The 14,791-nt window shown below is 49.4% G+C and overlaps 1 protein-coding gene across 9 annotated transcripts in view; it reads left to right on the top strand.

The window, feature by feature from the left end:
• Positions 1 to 14,791, top strand: part of RBFOX3 (RNA binding fox-1 homolog 3) — a 358,296-nt gene that overhangs the window by 123,849 nt on the left and 219,656 nt on the right. For all 9 annotated transcript variants that reach the window (XM_073311011.1, XM_073311003.1, XM_073311008.1 and 6 more), the window contains one exon: positions 13,455 to 13,495. The gene's annotated coding sequence lies outside the window, so the exon portion shown is untranslated. The remainder of the gene's footprint in view (positions 1 to 13,454; positions 13,496 to 14,791) is intronic.

Raw genomic sequence — 14,791 nt, 5'->3', positions numbered from 1 at the left:
AGGGTTGCTGCACGGTAGGATTGAGAGATGTTGACAGAGCTAAATTGGGCCTGGGACTGGAACAGAAGAGTGCTCCAGGATGGGTTGGGGGGCAGGATAGGAGCTATGGGGTTCTCACCACAGCAATGTGTCCTTCAGTGTTGTGAGCACTAAACTACACCTGGAATTCGGTTGTGGGGGAGTGTCTCATTGCAACACTGAATGTTGGGCTGGAACATTTCAGCAGAGAAGCCCCTACATTATCTCCAGGTAGTTCTTGAGCTGCCTGCAAAAATGTTTTTTCGGATCCCCCGTCCACCTCTCTGGGAAGTCACTTGCTGTGGTTCAAAGTTTTCTTATCATGATTATTATTCCTTCTGGTTTGGCATCTGTTAAAATGACAGCAGCCAGGGAGAGTGAAGGGATTGGAACAAATTTCTCATAAAAAGTAGCGAAGTTGATGAAACCATTATGGTGCCTGCATTCTGCATTTAATCATTCTGACATATCAGTAGGGGAGGCGAGTGTGCATGTGCGCTCGCACACGTACACTGAGCTTTCCTTCAGGCAGTCTGGTCATCCCCTCATTTTTCTATTGCTGCCTCTCCCTCCATCCTTTTACACACACACTCACACACACACACTCACGCACGCGCGCCCCTACCTGTCTCAGGTCCCTGCATTTAATCTCATCCACAGACCTGTGTCTTATGCAACTCACTAGTGTAGTTGCTAACGTGTAATAATAAGGCCACACCAGCTGGCATTCAATCTTCATAACAGAGCAGGACACCTTTACCTGGCATCCTGACAGCAGGGAGAGAAGTGCCTGACAAATTCCTATTGCTGCCACAGTTATCACTTTGCAGAGGCTGCTCCAGCTCCCACCCTGATTCACCTTGCCTCTTTCTGCCATGATACCTGGCAGCTGGTCCATTTTGATCCTGGCTGTATTCCTTTGACATCATGCAAGCTGTGGGAAGAAAGGGGCAGTGTTTGCATATTGCACGTGGCTAGTGGATATGCAGGCTAACTTGCAGCAGTGAATTCAGGAGGAATAAAACAATAAAGAATTTATTTATCCATAAATTGTGGATAAATTGGAGAGAGTCCAGTGAAAGGCAACAAAAATGATTAGGGGTCTGGAACACATGACTTATGAGGAGAGGCTGAGGGAACTGGGATTGTTTAGTCTGCAGAAGAGAAGAATGAGGGGGGATTTGATAGCTGCTTTCAACTACCTGAGAGGTGGTTCCAGAGAGGATGGTTCTAGACTATTCTCAGTGGTAGAAGAGGACAGGACAAGGAGTAATGGTCTCAAGTTGCAGTGGGGGAGGTTTAGGCTGGATATTAGGAAAAACTTTTTCACTAGGAGAGTGGTGAAACACTGGAATGCGTTACCTAGGGAGGTGGTAGAATCTCCTTCCTTAGAAGTTTTTAAAGTCAGGCTTGACAAAGCCCTGGCTGGGATGATTTAATTGGGGATTGGTCCTGCTTTGAGCAGGGGGTTGGACTAGATGACCTCCTGAGGTCCCTTCCAACCCTGATATTCTATGATTCTATGATAACCCTGAAAGTGTTAGTCTATAAGGTGCCACTTTGCCGCTTTTACAGATCCAGACTAACATGGCTACCCCTCTGATACTTAACCCTGAAAGTGTTGGACTAACCCTGACCCCAGGCTCTTGGCCTGCCCCTGGTCTGACTGGCTGTCCTCAGCCCAGTGCCCTGGCCTTGCATTCAGTAGCGGTGTAGGCATGCAGGCAGCACTGGCAAAGGTATAAACAGTAATGACAATTTTCCCTTGTAGAGCCCCTTCGATTTCAGGCCAGCACTTAGATCCAATAGTGGGTAAGCTCTCAAAGCACTGTAATAGCTGTGAATTACGCCACACCAGCTTCCCTCTGAGGTAGGGAATGTTGCTCCATTTACAGAGGCACAGATTTAGTGACTCAGCTGGGAGTAGAAACCAAGGCTCAGTTTTAAAAAGTATTTAACAGTTGCTGTGTTTGGTGTTGCAATGCCTAACCGATTTAGGAGCCCAAAACTCATTTTCAGAAGGGATTTAGGCACATAGCCTAAATCCCATCAACAGTCAATAGGATTTTGGTTCCTAAGTGCTTAAATCCCTTTTGAAAATGAGATTTAGGCTCCAAAATCAGTTAGTTGTTGCAACGCTGAGCACAGCAACATCTAAATACCTTCAGAAATATGGGCCCAGAAGTCCTAACTGCCATTCCTTTGTTATAAAGACTAGACCATGTCCCCTGCCAGTGCGAATGCAGGCTGGGTAGGGTTAACACTGAGAGCCACGTGGCTGGCATTTCACCAGCACTTTCAGGAGTGATCAGTTTGTGCAGACTACTCTGGGCAGTGGTTCTGGTCTGTCAGGGTTTGAGGATGTGCTCTGCCTGAGAGAGAGAGACATGCTTTAGCCCCATCTTTGAGTAATTTGTTTTGAGTGTAGGGTGAGTGCTCTGTGCAAGAATGTGTGGCTGTCTGATACAAAAGAAAAGGGTAGTTCCCATGTAGGTCTAAATTCCTGAAGATACAAGACAGCGCTAGGCTGTCCAAGAGGAAATGCTTGTTTCAGGGGCAGAGCATCTCACTCAGCTTGTATTGTGTGCTTTCTACCATGAGGGAAAGCGTGAACGGGGACCGAGTTGTTGGACGCTATGCATGCACATATGTGCATGGGAAGGCAATTATATTCCCATTCTCCGGGGACATGCAGAGAGGGAAGAGTCCCACCACCCAGGAGCAGAGCAGCAGGTCATGTCTGTGTGGAGAAAGAAATATAGTTCTGCTGTGTATATGGGGGAGGGTGAATAGCCACTTAGGTCATGTCTACTCCAGACACCTTATGGAAGCACAGCTGTACCCATGCAGCTGCACTGCTGTAAGATCACTCCCGCTCTATGCCAATTGGAGAAGGCGGAGCAGGTTGGGGACAAAGGGGCGAGCCCAGGAAAAAAGGGAGGAGAAACCTGGTGTGTTAGATGTTCAGTCTGTTACCTGCTTTCATTAAAAATCAGTGGTGCATTCGCATACTTCCACTCTCTCTCTCTGGACTTCTACATAGAGTGCTTCCGCCGACGTGCACGGGCTGAAATTGTGGAAAAGCAGCATCACTTGCCCCATAACCTCAGCCATGCGGAACGCAATGCCATCCACAGCCTCAGAAACAACTCTGACATCATAATCAAAAAGGCTGACAAAGGAGGTGCAGTTGTCATCATGAATAGGTCGGAATATGAACAAGAGGCTGCTCGGCAGCTCTCCAACACGAGTTTCTACAAGCCATTACCCTATGATCCCACTGAGAGTTACCAAAAGCAACTACAGCATTTGCTCAAGAAACTTCCTGAAAAAGCACAAGATCAAATCCGCACAGACACACCCCTGGAACCCCGACCTGGGATATTCTATCTACTACCCAAGATCCATAAACCTGGAAATCCTGGGCGCCCCATCATCTCAGGCATTGGCACTCTGACAGCAGGATTGTCTGGCTATGTAGACTCCCTCCTCAGGCCCTACGCTACCAGCACTCCCAGCTACCTTCGAGACACCACTGACTTCTTGAGGAAACTTCAATCCATCGGTGATCTTCCTGATAACACCATCCTGGCCACTATGGATGTAGAAGCCCTCTACACCAACATTCCACACAAAGATGGACTACAAGCCATTAGGAACACTATCCCCGATAATGTCACGGCTAACCTGGTGGCTGAACTTTGTGACTTTGTCCTTACCCATAACTATTTCACATTTGGGGACAATGTATACCTTCAGATCTGCGGCACTGCTATGGGTACCCGCATGGCCCCACAGTATGCCAACATTTTTATGGCTGATTTAGAACAATGCTTCCTCAGCTCTCGTCCCCTAAAGCCCCTACTCTACTTGGGCTATATTGATGACATCTTCATCATCTGGACCCATGGAAAAGAAGCCCTTGAGGAATTCCACCATGATTTCAACAATTTCCATCCCACCACCAACCTCAGCCTGGTCCAGTCCACACAAGAGATCCACTTCCTGGACACTACAATGGTCTAATAAATAAATGGTCACATAAACACCACCCTATACCGGAAACCTACTGACCGCTATTCCTACCTGCATGCCTCCAGCTTTCACTCTGACCACACCACACGATCCATCGTCTACAGCCAAGCTCTGCGATACAACCGCATTTGCTCCAACCCCTCAGACAGAGACAAACACCTACAAGATCTCTGTCAAGCTTTCTTACAACTACAATACCCACCTGCAGAAGTAAAGAAACAGATTGATAGAGCCAGAAGAGTTCCCAGAAGTTACCTACTACAGGACAGGCCTAACAAAGAAAATAACAGAACGCCACTAGCCGTCACCTTCAGCCCCCAACTAAAACCCCTCCAACGCATTATTAAGGATCTACAACCTATCCTAAAGGATGACCCAACACTCTCACAAATCTTGGGAGACAGGCCAGTCCTTGCCTACAGACAGCCCCGCAACCTGAAGCAAATACTCACCAACAACCACATACCACACAACAGAACCACTAACCCAGGAACTTATCCTTGCAACAAAGCCCGTTGCCAATTGTGCCCACATATCTATTCAGGGGACACCATCACAGGGCCTAATAACATCAGCCACACTATCAGAGGCTCGTTCACCTGCACATCCACCAATGTGATATATGCCATCATGTGCCAGCAATGCCCCTCTGCCATGTACATTGGTCAAACTGGACAGTCTCTACGTAAAAGAATAAATGGACACAAATCAGATGTCAAGAATTATAACATTCATAAACCAGTCGGAGAACACTTCAATCTCTCTGGTCACGCGATCACAGACATGAAGGTCGCTATCTTAAAACAAAAAAACTTCAAATCCAGACTCCAGCGAGAAACTGCTGAATTGGAATTCATTTGCAAATTGGATACTATTAATTTAGGCTTAAATAGAGACTGGGAGTGGCTAAGTCATTATGCAAGGTAGCCTATTTCCTCTTGTTTTTTCCTACCCCCCCCCCCCGATGCTCTGGTTTAACTTGGATTTAAACTTGGAGAGTGGTCAGTTTGGATGAGCTATTACCAGCAGGAGAGTGAGTTTGTGTGTGTATGGGGGTGGGGGGGATGTGAGAAAACCTGGATTTGTGCTGGAAATGGCCCACCTTAATTATCATGCACATTGTAGGGAGAATGGTCACTTTGGATGAGCTATTACCAGCAGGATAGTGAGTATGTGTGTGTGGTTTTTGGGAGGGGGGTGAGGGGGTGAGAGAACCTGGATTTGTGCAGGAAATGGTCCAACTTGATTATCATGCACATTGTGTAAAGAGTTGTCACTTTGGATGGGCTATCACCAGCAGGAGAGTGAATTTGTGTGGGGGGGTGGAGGGTGAGAAAACCTGGATTTGTGCTGGAAATGGCCCAACCTGATGATCACTTTAGATAAGCAATTACCAGCAGGACAGTGGGGTGGGAGGAGGTATTGTTTCATATTCTCTGTGTATATATAAAGTCTGCTGCAGTTTCCACGGTATGCATCCGATGAAGTGAGCTGTAGCTCACGAAAGCTCATGCTCAAATAAATTGGTTAGTCTCTAAGGTGCCACAAGTACTCCTTTTCTTTTTGCGAATACAGACCAACACGGCTGTTACTCTGAAATCTCTCTCTCTGCCAGCCAGGATCCTGCACCAGCTGCCGGGCAGGATCAGAAACCAGGCATCATTATTATTATCAGCTTATCCTCTCTGCTGCTTCCCCCACCCACCCATAAACTAACCAGCTCATCTCCGGCCCCATCAGAACCAAGATTTACAGACAGTCCCTGCCGATTGCCTGTCTCTTCCTTCTCTCAGCTTTATTCCTGCAATCTATCATGCCCGGCTCCCGTTTCACAGCCACTGGGACACTTCATCAGGCAAAATTTCTACCTTGGCAGCCCTGGCTTCAATGGAGGGAAAACGTGAGCAGTAATATTAAAATAATGGAAAGGCAGCAGGGTGGGCAGGATGGTGCAGGGACATGGAAGGTCAGGCCTCGCCCAGAACAGGGCTTGGCAGAACAAAGTGCTAGGGACAAGCACAAAACTGGATTCTGCCTCTACCTACTTGGAGGTGTGTCTCACTCCCAGCCCATACTCCTCCCTCCCTCATGTTTACTGGGGCGACATGCCCCTGTGCAAAGGGCCAGAACAAGGCCTAGGCACCACTGAAGTCCCACCTAAGCACGTAGGGCCTTGTGTTGAATTTCAAGTGCCCTACCTCACTTCTTTAAACCCCTTTGTATGATGCCCCCGTCTGCCACTTAGCCTTCAAATGCCAGTCTCTCCTCTGGCATGGTCAGCTTGCCCTGCTGTGTCTGGCTAGTCCACACTGTAATCTCTTTGGGGCAGAGATGTTATGCTCCTGCAGGTGTATAAAGCACCAGCTCCCGCATGGTACTGTGTAAAGAGACTGTGATGCTGGTGTGAACAACTTCCCCAGTTGTCTCCCATGGCTTCTGGGAAAAACTCTGCTGCATGTGTCAGAAGCAGCAGGTGCTGAAGCTGGTAGCATGGGGAGGAAGTGCAGCCTGGTGGGGTTTTATAAACAGTGCAGTCATTAAGATGAAGCTGGGTCCTTTCACTTGCTTTAGACCTCACTGAGGGTTCTGGCACCCAAGCAGGGAGAGTCCTATTTTGATCAGGTAGAAAATACAGTGAATTTAGGTTAAGTAAATAAATTCCTGCTTTGTTCAAACCCCAGGGGTTAGATCAGTGCCCTTTAAATAAGGGGAAACAACAATTCTCCAGCTTCTAAGAGGATGAAGCCAGAATGACACATGGTCCATTCTCTCTCGGGGGTGTGCATTGGTGGCCCCTACTTCCTGGTCTTGGAACAGTTGCCAATTCAAAACACATGGCCCCATCGTTTTGCCCGGATAACCCTAAGTCTCCTCTCTTTCTCTCTTGGGATATCTAATTTTTGCTTTTAATAAATAAATCATAGCTCCCACTGCCATTGCCATGACTGACTCCCTCCCACCCCCACCCCTCTCCCATGCCCTGCTTTGCTTTCTGGGGTAAGCTGAGTGCCTAGACAGACACATGCCCTCAGCTAGCTCTATTCCCTTGTGAAGTGGGGTGAGAGTTGATCAGCTGTCCCAAAGGTTCAAAGTCCTGCCCATGCCCCCCGTAGCAGGATCAAAGCTGAGCAAAAGACACTGCAGCTGTTGTCAGCTGAAGCTCTACTTCCCTCCCAGGCAAATCTTTGTGTGTCCCATAGCTGTGAGAGCGCATTGTTCTAAGGTAGTGCCAGCAGCCTGGCTAGGGCCTGCAGGTGCCTTCAGCCTGAGACTCCCTACCCAACCCATCAGACCTGCTCTGACCGTCTCCTTAGCCGAGGGCTGTGTCCCTTTGTTGGTGTATAGGGGCATTGGAAGGTAAGAGACAAAAGCTCTACCTGGTGGAGGAAGGGGGAAGGAAATGAGGATCAGATGGAGCGCTGGCATGGCTTTGCTTACTTGAGTACAGTGCACGAAAGAGCAGCCTTCCCAATCATCCTTGGGCCTGCGGGCCTGGGTTAACACCCAGTGCACACATGATTCAGGGTGATACTGATTGGCAGCTGCTGCTCACAGGAGCCTGAGGCTTTCCTGTCCCTCAGTTGTCTTTCCTACCGAACATTATTAATGTAATGGGCTCTTTGTGTTTCTGGAAGAGTGGGGAGAGGGAGTCACTCACATGGAACCTCTGCTTTAAAAGTATTTAGATGGACAGCTGTCACGTAAACATATTGGAGTTTTCCAAGCCCGCAGGTCAGTGACATGCTGCTCTTGCATGAGAGAGGAAGGGAAGGCAGCAGGCTTGGTGTTGGCCTGAAGGACCTGATTGGGCAGAGCACTAAGAAGGGTTTCACATACTGAATCTGGGGTGAAACAAATGGCTAGGTGTTCCCTGAGAGGATGGGCCCTTTGGGAAAGCACAAGTCCATGGCAGACCTTGGGCAGACCTCAGTATGCTGCATGCTTGTCTGTGCAGTGTACTAGAACAGGGGGTGGAGCTGTGCTGTCCTGGAGCGTGTAGCATCCCTGAACAATACTCTTTATGGAGATCCCTGTACACGCCCTGTGTGGTTCTGTGGATAGGGTTCATATATTGTCCAGGGAGGCCTGTGGATGCTGTAGTGAGGAGGGCCATAAGTAATTTAAATAGCCAAGCCATACCAGGGTATGCAGCATGCCTGTTTGTATGCTGTACCTCCATTATACAATATCCGTATGTGCGGCACATTTGTCTGTGTGACTCGTCTGGCTTGGCAGTGCTTTTCGGGTGCCTGAGCAGCCTGTGGGAGGCCAGACCAGGCTTACCTGGTGTGGTACATGCTGTAAGAGCTTGCTCAATAGATGAGAGCCCCTGTGGAACATGCAGTGCCAGGATTGCCTCCTTGGAATCACGACTTAGTCTCCAGAGGAGTTTTCAGAATTGTTTCAGTCCCATTCTCTCTCTGCATGCCACAGGCTGAAATGGTTCCTAAGCTCCGGATCCTAGCCCAGCTGCCTTTGTAGTGTAGCCAGGGTTTAAATTCAGCCGGAGCTGTCCAGAGCAGAGCTCCAGTAAATATTTTCAAACCCGTGGGGAGCCCTGGTACACCTCACAGGGCTGAAGCCCCACGCCTCGGTGCCAACCCCCTGTTAGGCTAAAGCACAGAGCCTTGGTGCTGCCTCCCCCACTGGGCTGAAGCCGTGAGCCCCAGTGCCCCACCCCGGGACTGAAGCCTGGAGCCCTTCCATGCCACCCCAGGGCAGAAGCCCCGAGCCTCCAATCCCCACAGTAGGCCCTGGCGGTTTTATAGCATGGCGGGGGCTGGAAATAATTTAAGAATTTAAGCCCTGAGTGTAGTCGAGGCCTCAGGGATACTGAGGGTGTTCCATTCCTCCTGAAAGCGTTGATCCATTCCTTGCTCTGGCCCACGTCAGTTGAGTGCTGGAAGGAGCTTCCTCAGGAAAAGCTGCTGTGGACACTGTGATATCTAGAGGTACATCTGCCCAGCAAGCAGAAACCCGCAGCCGTCAGAGCCCGGGTCTACAGACCAGCTCACGCTACGGTGCTAAAAATAGCTATGTAGATATTTGGGCTGTCTATATCAGTAGATATTTGGGCTCAAGCTAGTAGGGTTCGGCACCTGAGCGCCAGCTTGAGCCCAAATATCTACACAGCTGTTTTTAGCACTAGCCGGAGTCTGTAGGCCTGGGCTCTGAGACTTGCTGCTGCAGGTCTCTGCTCCGTGTGCAGCATACCTAGATAATGCAGGAACTTAGGTGGAGCAGCAAAGTGCAGAGCCCAACTCAGCAGAAGCCTTTTAGGGCCTGTTTACACTAGCTAAAAAGTGTTGCAATAGCCTGTTAGTTGGAGCACCTTGATCTTGCAGTGAGGAGTCGGTGGCACCTTAAAGACTAACATTTAATTGGGCTTAAGCTTTCGTGGGTAAAAAATCCCACTTCTTCATGCATCTGAAGAAGTGGGGTTTTTTACCCACAAAAGTTTATGCCCAAATAAATCTGTTAGTCTTTAAGGTGCCACCGGACTCCTCGTTGTTTTTGTGGATACAAATTAACATGGCTACCCTTCTGACACTTGATCTTGCAGTGCTGGTAGATGTAGGCATGGTCCCGTCCCTTTAGGGACGCAGGGAGGGAGCAGGCCCCTGAGTGCAGAGGGTGAGAGAGTGCATGAAGTGGGGTTAGAGAAGGCTCCTTGACCCCTTCCCCTCCCTGTTCCCATCCAAGGGCTGGGCAAACTGGCAAATCCGCAACAGACTGGGATCTGGAATGCCGATATATGAGCCCTCACACCTTGCCTTGTGCTTGTGGCTTTGTTGAGTTGCAGTCCATGTCATCTACTTCTGACTCGTCCATTTCGTCTGAAGAAAATAATGCACTCTGGGCTTCATGAAGTGGTTCAATACCAGAGGCTGTAAAGTTTCGCAACAGGTGTTGTGTTTCGCAATGACAAGCGCTGGGAGCTAGGGGGAGGAACAGGGACATGGCGCACTCAGGGGAGGAGGTGGAGGTGAGATGGGGTGGGGAGCTGCCAGTGGTACAGAGCACCCACCAGTTTTTCCCTGTGGGTGCTCCAGCCCCAGAGCACCCATGGAGTCAGTGCCTATGGGCTGCATCTACACTGCAAAGCAATAGGACTTAAACTGGGAGCCAGGATCCAACTCAAGCTCAGAGCCCCCAGCCCTGCAGGGTCTTGGGACCTTGGGTCCGAGCCCTGGGTTAGCGCATTTGCAGTGTAGGCACGAGGGGTGTTAGGCTCGAGCCTGGGCTGAAGCACAGGCTTACGTTGCAGTGTAGACATAGGCCTGATCTACACTACAGACCTATATCAGTGTAACTACATTGCTCAGGAGTGTGAAAAATCCATACGCCTGAGCAACATAGACTGACCGTACTGCACTGTGTAGGCAGCTGTGTGTCGGCGGGAGAGCTTTTCCAGCTGCCATAGCTACCGCCTCTCCAGAAGATGGATTAAATACACCGATGGGAAAGCTCTGTCCCAAAGGCAAAGAGAGTCTGTTAAAGTACTAAGTGGTGCAGCTGTGCTGCTCCAATGCTGTAAGTGTAAATAAGCTATTTAAAACCATTTTTGTGTGCATTGCAGTGCTGGTGAAAGGGGCTAGAGTCCTCTAGTTATCCCCAAAACAGGCAGGACATTTCACCACCAGCGCTCCCTGTCAGTGTGCTTCGGGTCTGCCCTGGCGCGAACAGTCTTCAGAGATGGGAGAGAATTCAGACTCCCAGTTCTTAGCACCTCTGTTCAGATTGCCAGCGGGCGACGGGAGGAGACAGTTAGAGCTGATGGCAATGGTGGGTTTGCACTGCGAACATCTGTCCATTTGAACAGTAACAATCTGTGACCCACTAACCCCTTTTAGTCCCATGACTACAGGGGTGTTAACGGGCCACTTCACTTTGCATGGGCCCTTGGAATATGCGCTAACTAGTTATGCTAAACTGTCCATCTTGTGTTTAGCTGTGAACAGTCTAAGTACATTTCCCAGACCTGAGGAGGAGCTCTGTGTCAGCTCAAAAAGCTAGTCTCTCTCACCAACAAGGGTGGGTCTAGTAAAAGATGTGATCTCCCCCACCTTGTCTCTCTAATATCCTGGGACCCATACGGCTACAGCAACGCTGCATACGACACTAGGGGCTGGACATTTTTCCCCTTAGTAGGGGAAAAGTAGCCCTGGGATGGGAAGAGCTAGGACTCACTGTTGTTCAAATTTGGCCTAATACTCCCTGTATGAGGGCACAAGCCCTGCCCTGAAATCTGCTTCTCTGCTCCAGGGCTGTGCCTTACCTTGGAGCCCTCACCCTAGCCTTGTGAGGAGCTTCCTGATTTCCTGTCTTCATCTTGGGGTTCCAGGAGGTCCCCAGGACAGAGTGCACATAGGGTATAGAAAGCAGCTTCTCTGCTTCCATCTTACTCGTGCTGGTGCTGCAGCAGCCCGGTGCTCCCGCCTGCTGTTTGGGGCTGGAAGTCAGCAGCCCCAGTCTGTGTCTTTTCTAACTTCATCTGGGTAATATTTTAATAAATCATTTTGGACAGTGCTGGGTCCATACATCACTTGTTCAGCTCCCTAAAGGCTTTCAGGTCGGTGATGGATACATTGCAAGCATGGGGGTTGGCTGAAATTGTATCCATCCAGCCAATCTCCCTCTCGCATCCTAGGGAGGGGGGAAGGAGACTGATAGGAAGCTGGCGAGAGATCCCTCTACCTGATATTTGACAACATAGTCATCTGTGGGACAACAGGGCCTAATGAAACTAGATTACATGGTTTTACTTTGGCAGATCAGTTTGAAGAATGTGGCGATTTCATTCGGTTTCTCTTATTTATCATTATTGTGGTGCTGCTGTGTGGACGGTGGAGCAGGAAGCAGCAATTCTGTACAGCTCAACTGACTCTCAATTGCAGAAGTGTCAGGTGGGTGGGAAGTGAGAATGTCTCTGGGGCCCAGGGATGGGCCATAGGGTGTCACCCTCCTCCCTGCCCACCATGGGACAAGGTGAAGGAGTGCTCTGGCTCCTCCTCCTCCAGGAATGCTTGTGACATCTGGCTTTGAAATCCCACTGCTGCACAATGTGAAAGCTGCTGTGTACTCAGGAGGGAAATAATTGAAGGAAGACAGCCAGGTCTGGTGGGCTAAGCCTTGGGCTAGGGGCCAGGACTCTCTTGGGTTCTTTTTCCAGCTCATTGTTTGCCCTTTGATGCAAGTCACTCCCCTGTTTTGTGCCTCAGTTTCCCCATTTGTAAATGGTGGTAAGACCTCCCTCCTCCTTGGGGTGTATGAAGAATAGTTAGTGTTTGTATTGTGTTTGGAGATATCAAGCACCATGTACATGATACTTGGTTCTGTCCCTATAATGCTTCCCTCTGCCCAGTACAGGGAGAAGACTGTGTCCCCCACAGCTTGCTCCAAGGACTTCTTCTGCCCCACACTAGACAGAAGCAGATTTGGCACCTCCTGTTCACAGTGGATTCACACAATTACTTTCCATCCTTCTCCACTTAGATTTAATAATGGCTAAAGGCTTCCCTCCCCCTCATCCTCTTGCCCCCATCCCTTTGCAGGTCCCAATCCTGCATTGTCTCGGCTTCATGCACATGATGTAATAAATGACTGCAGCCTTACCCCGCCCTTGAGCATGTGTGCATGGAGCCATCCCGCTCCTTGAGTTGTCAGGCCAGGCCGGGTCCTGTCAGGGTCCCTCCCCCCCTCGTATCAGAGCCTTCATCACGAACACTGCTGAGCACAACAGTTGCCACCAAAAAGTTGACGTTTTCATTTTTCGTTGCCATACAACAGATTGTTCCCCCCATTGATGATTTAGAGTCAAAAGTCTCTGGTCTGACACCGAGAGAGGGTTCCCAAGATAAAATAATCTCCACCAGCAGATGAAGTGACAGAAGCCCCATTAACAGCAGCATATGCCTGAACACACACACACACAGTGGGGGGGAGAGGGAGAATGCAGTAGCCCAGAGAAAGAGGAGAGAGTGAGGGGGGGAAATGAAATCGCTGGTAATTAGTCTGCTGCCCTGCTAATTTACAGCATTAGTGGAACTGGGATGTGCTTCTTCCTCCTGAGCCCGGGCAGGGCTGTCCCCTGACGCAGGCAGCCATAATTACCCACATTTAACTGAGGGCTTGTAAAATCTATTTGTCTAGTAGAATGCAAATATAATTGCTGTGAATTAAATAAGGCTGCAGTATTACCTGGGCTGTGGCCCCCATCTGATTGAGAGTGTAGAAAGTTCGGTCTCCCCCCTCCTCTCCTTGCCAGACACACCCAGAACTGAGAAGGATACTGCTTGCTTTCTCCCTCTCCTTTGGAGGTAAGGGAGGACTTGTGGGATTTCTGTGCCTCACAGCATTCCCAGCACAAACCTTTCCCCTCTCTCTTTTTCCAATGGCAGGTCTGATCGGAGTGGATTTGCTGTCTGGGTCCATCCCAACTGTGAGTATTGCCCCTGGATGTTAACAAAAACTCTGTCTCCTCATTCACTTGGTTTGCAGGCGAAGTATCAAATGGAACTGGTGTCTGTGCTAGTGTGGTGGGACTTGTATTAAATTGCTTGCCTTCGGTGTCTGCGGGGGTGAGAGAGAATCAAGTGTGGCCTGCTTGCCAGCAGCATCACCAAGAGCACATAGCTTAACATTGCTCTTACTCAGCTCTTCAGCGAATGCCCAGTTTGCTGTCCAGGAGCAACGGGGGTCCTATGAGAATGCAGACTTGTTGGAGACCAGAGGGAATTTAGCGCCTTTAAGGGCTGAGCTGGGGAGGCAGAGGATGCACATGATGTCTCTGGTGAACTCTTCAGCTACACAGTAGTACGAGTGCCACACACGTGCTTTCGGAGTGTTAGTGGGAGGTGTCTCCAGGGGGGACTTCCCGCCCCCCCCCCCGACTTCCTACACCTCCTGCCAGGCTGTTTGATGATTCTGAAAAGCTAAAACACACCAGAGATTCTTTCTGTATTAAAAAGCCCTGACAAACTCCTCCGTTCCTGTTGTTCTTTGGCTGCCAAGCTCCTGTGTAGATGAATTCCCAACATACTTTGCAGTAGTTTGGGGGTATTGCTTTTTCATTTCTGCTTTGTTTGGACAAGTTGCTTCTCCTATCTGCTCACAACAAAAATGCCTGATCTGTTGTTTGAGCAAGCTGAGGAGAGAGGAAGTCCTGCTGATGCCACAACTGCATCAGCTCAAGGGGATGGAGGACTTCTGCTCCCTTGCTCCCCATTCAATCACTAGCAAGGTGTGGTGTTTTGGGAGCTTGCTTCTATGAAACTGACACTGCCAGAGCAATTGGGGCAAGGGGGCTCCCTACTGATGCCTCTGGCTGCCCTCCAAACTCCTTGGGCCTGGATGCAAAGAACAAATCATGTGTCTGTCTTTGCTGTAGCTGCTGTTGAAATATTTTAATAGCCAATATTTTAAGCATAAAGGATTCAGAGCCTCCATCCACCAAGAGAGCAACATCTCTTCAGCCTCGGTGACTAAGTCCCGGACACATGCCCAGAGTGGGCTCCTTTTTCATATCCACTCAGGCCAGTAGGTTTTGACTCGGTGTCCTTGACTGTTAAAATGCTTCCCCTGGCAGCCCATACTCAGGATGAGTATAATGAATGTCCATGATAAGAATATGCAAGTAAGAGTAGAGAAGTGGCATGACTTCTGTATATGGCATTAGTGAGACCATTACTGGATGCTGTGTCCATACTTCAAAAAGGATGCTGACAAATTGGAAAGG

Source organism: Lepidochelys kempii, chromosome 14 (genome assembly GCF_965140265.1).
Source record: "Lepidochelys kempii isolate rLepKem1 chromosome 14, rLepKem1.hap2, whole genome shotgun sequence".
NCBI classification, from domain to species: Eukaryota; Metazoa; Chordata; order Testudines; family Cheloniidae; genus Lepidochelys; species Lepidochelys kempii.
This window is presented reverse-complemented; position numbering and strand designations above follow the sequence as displayed.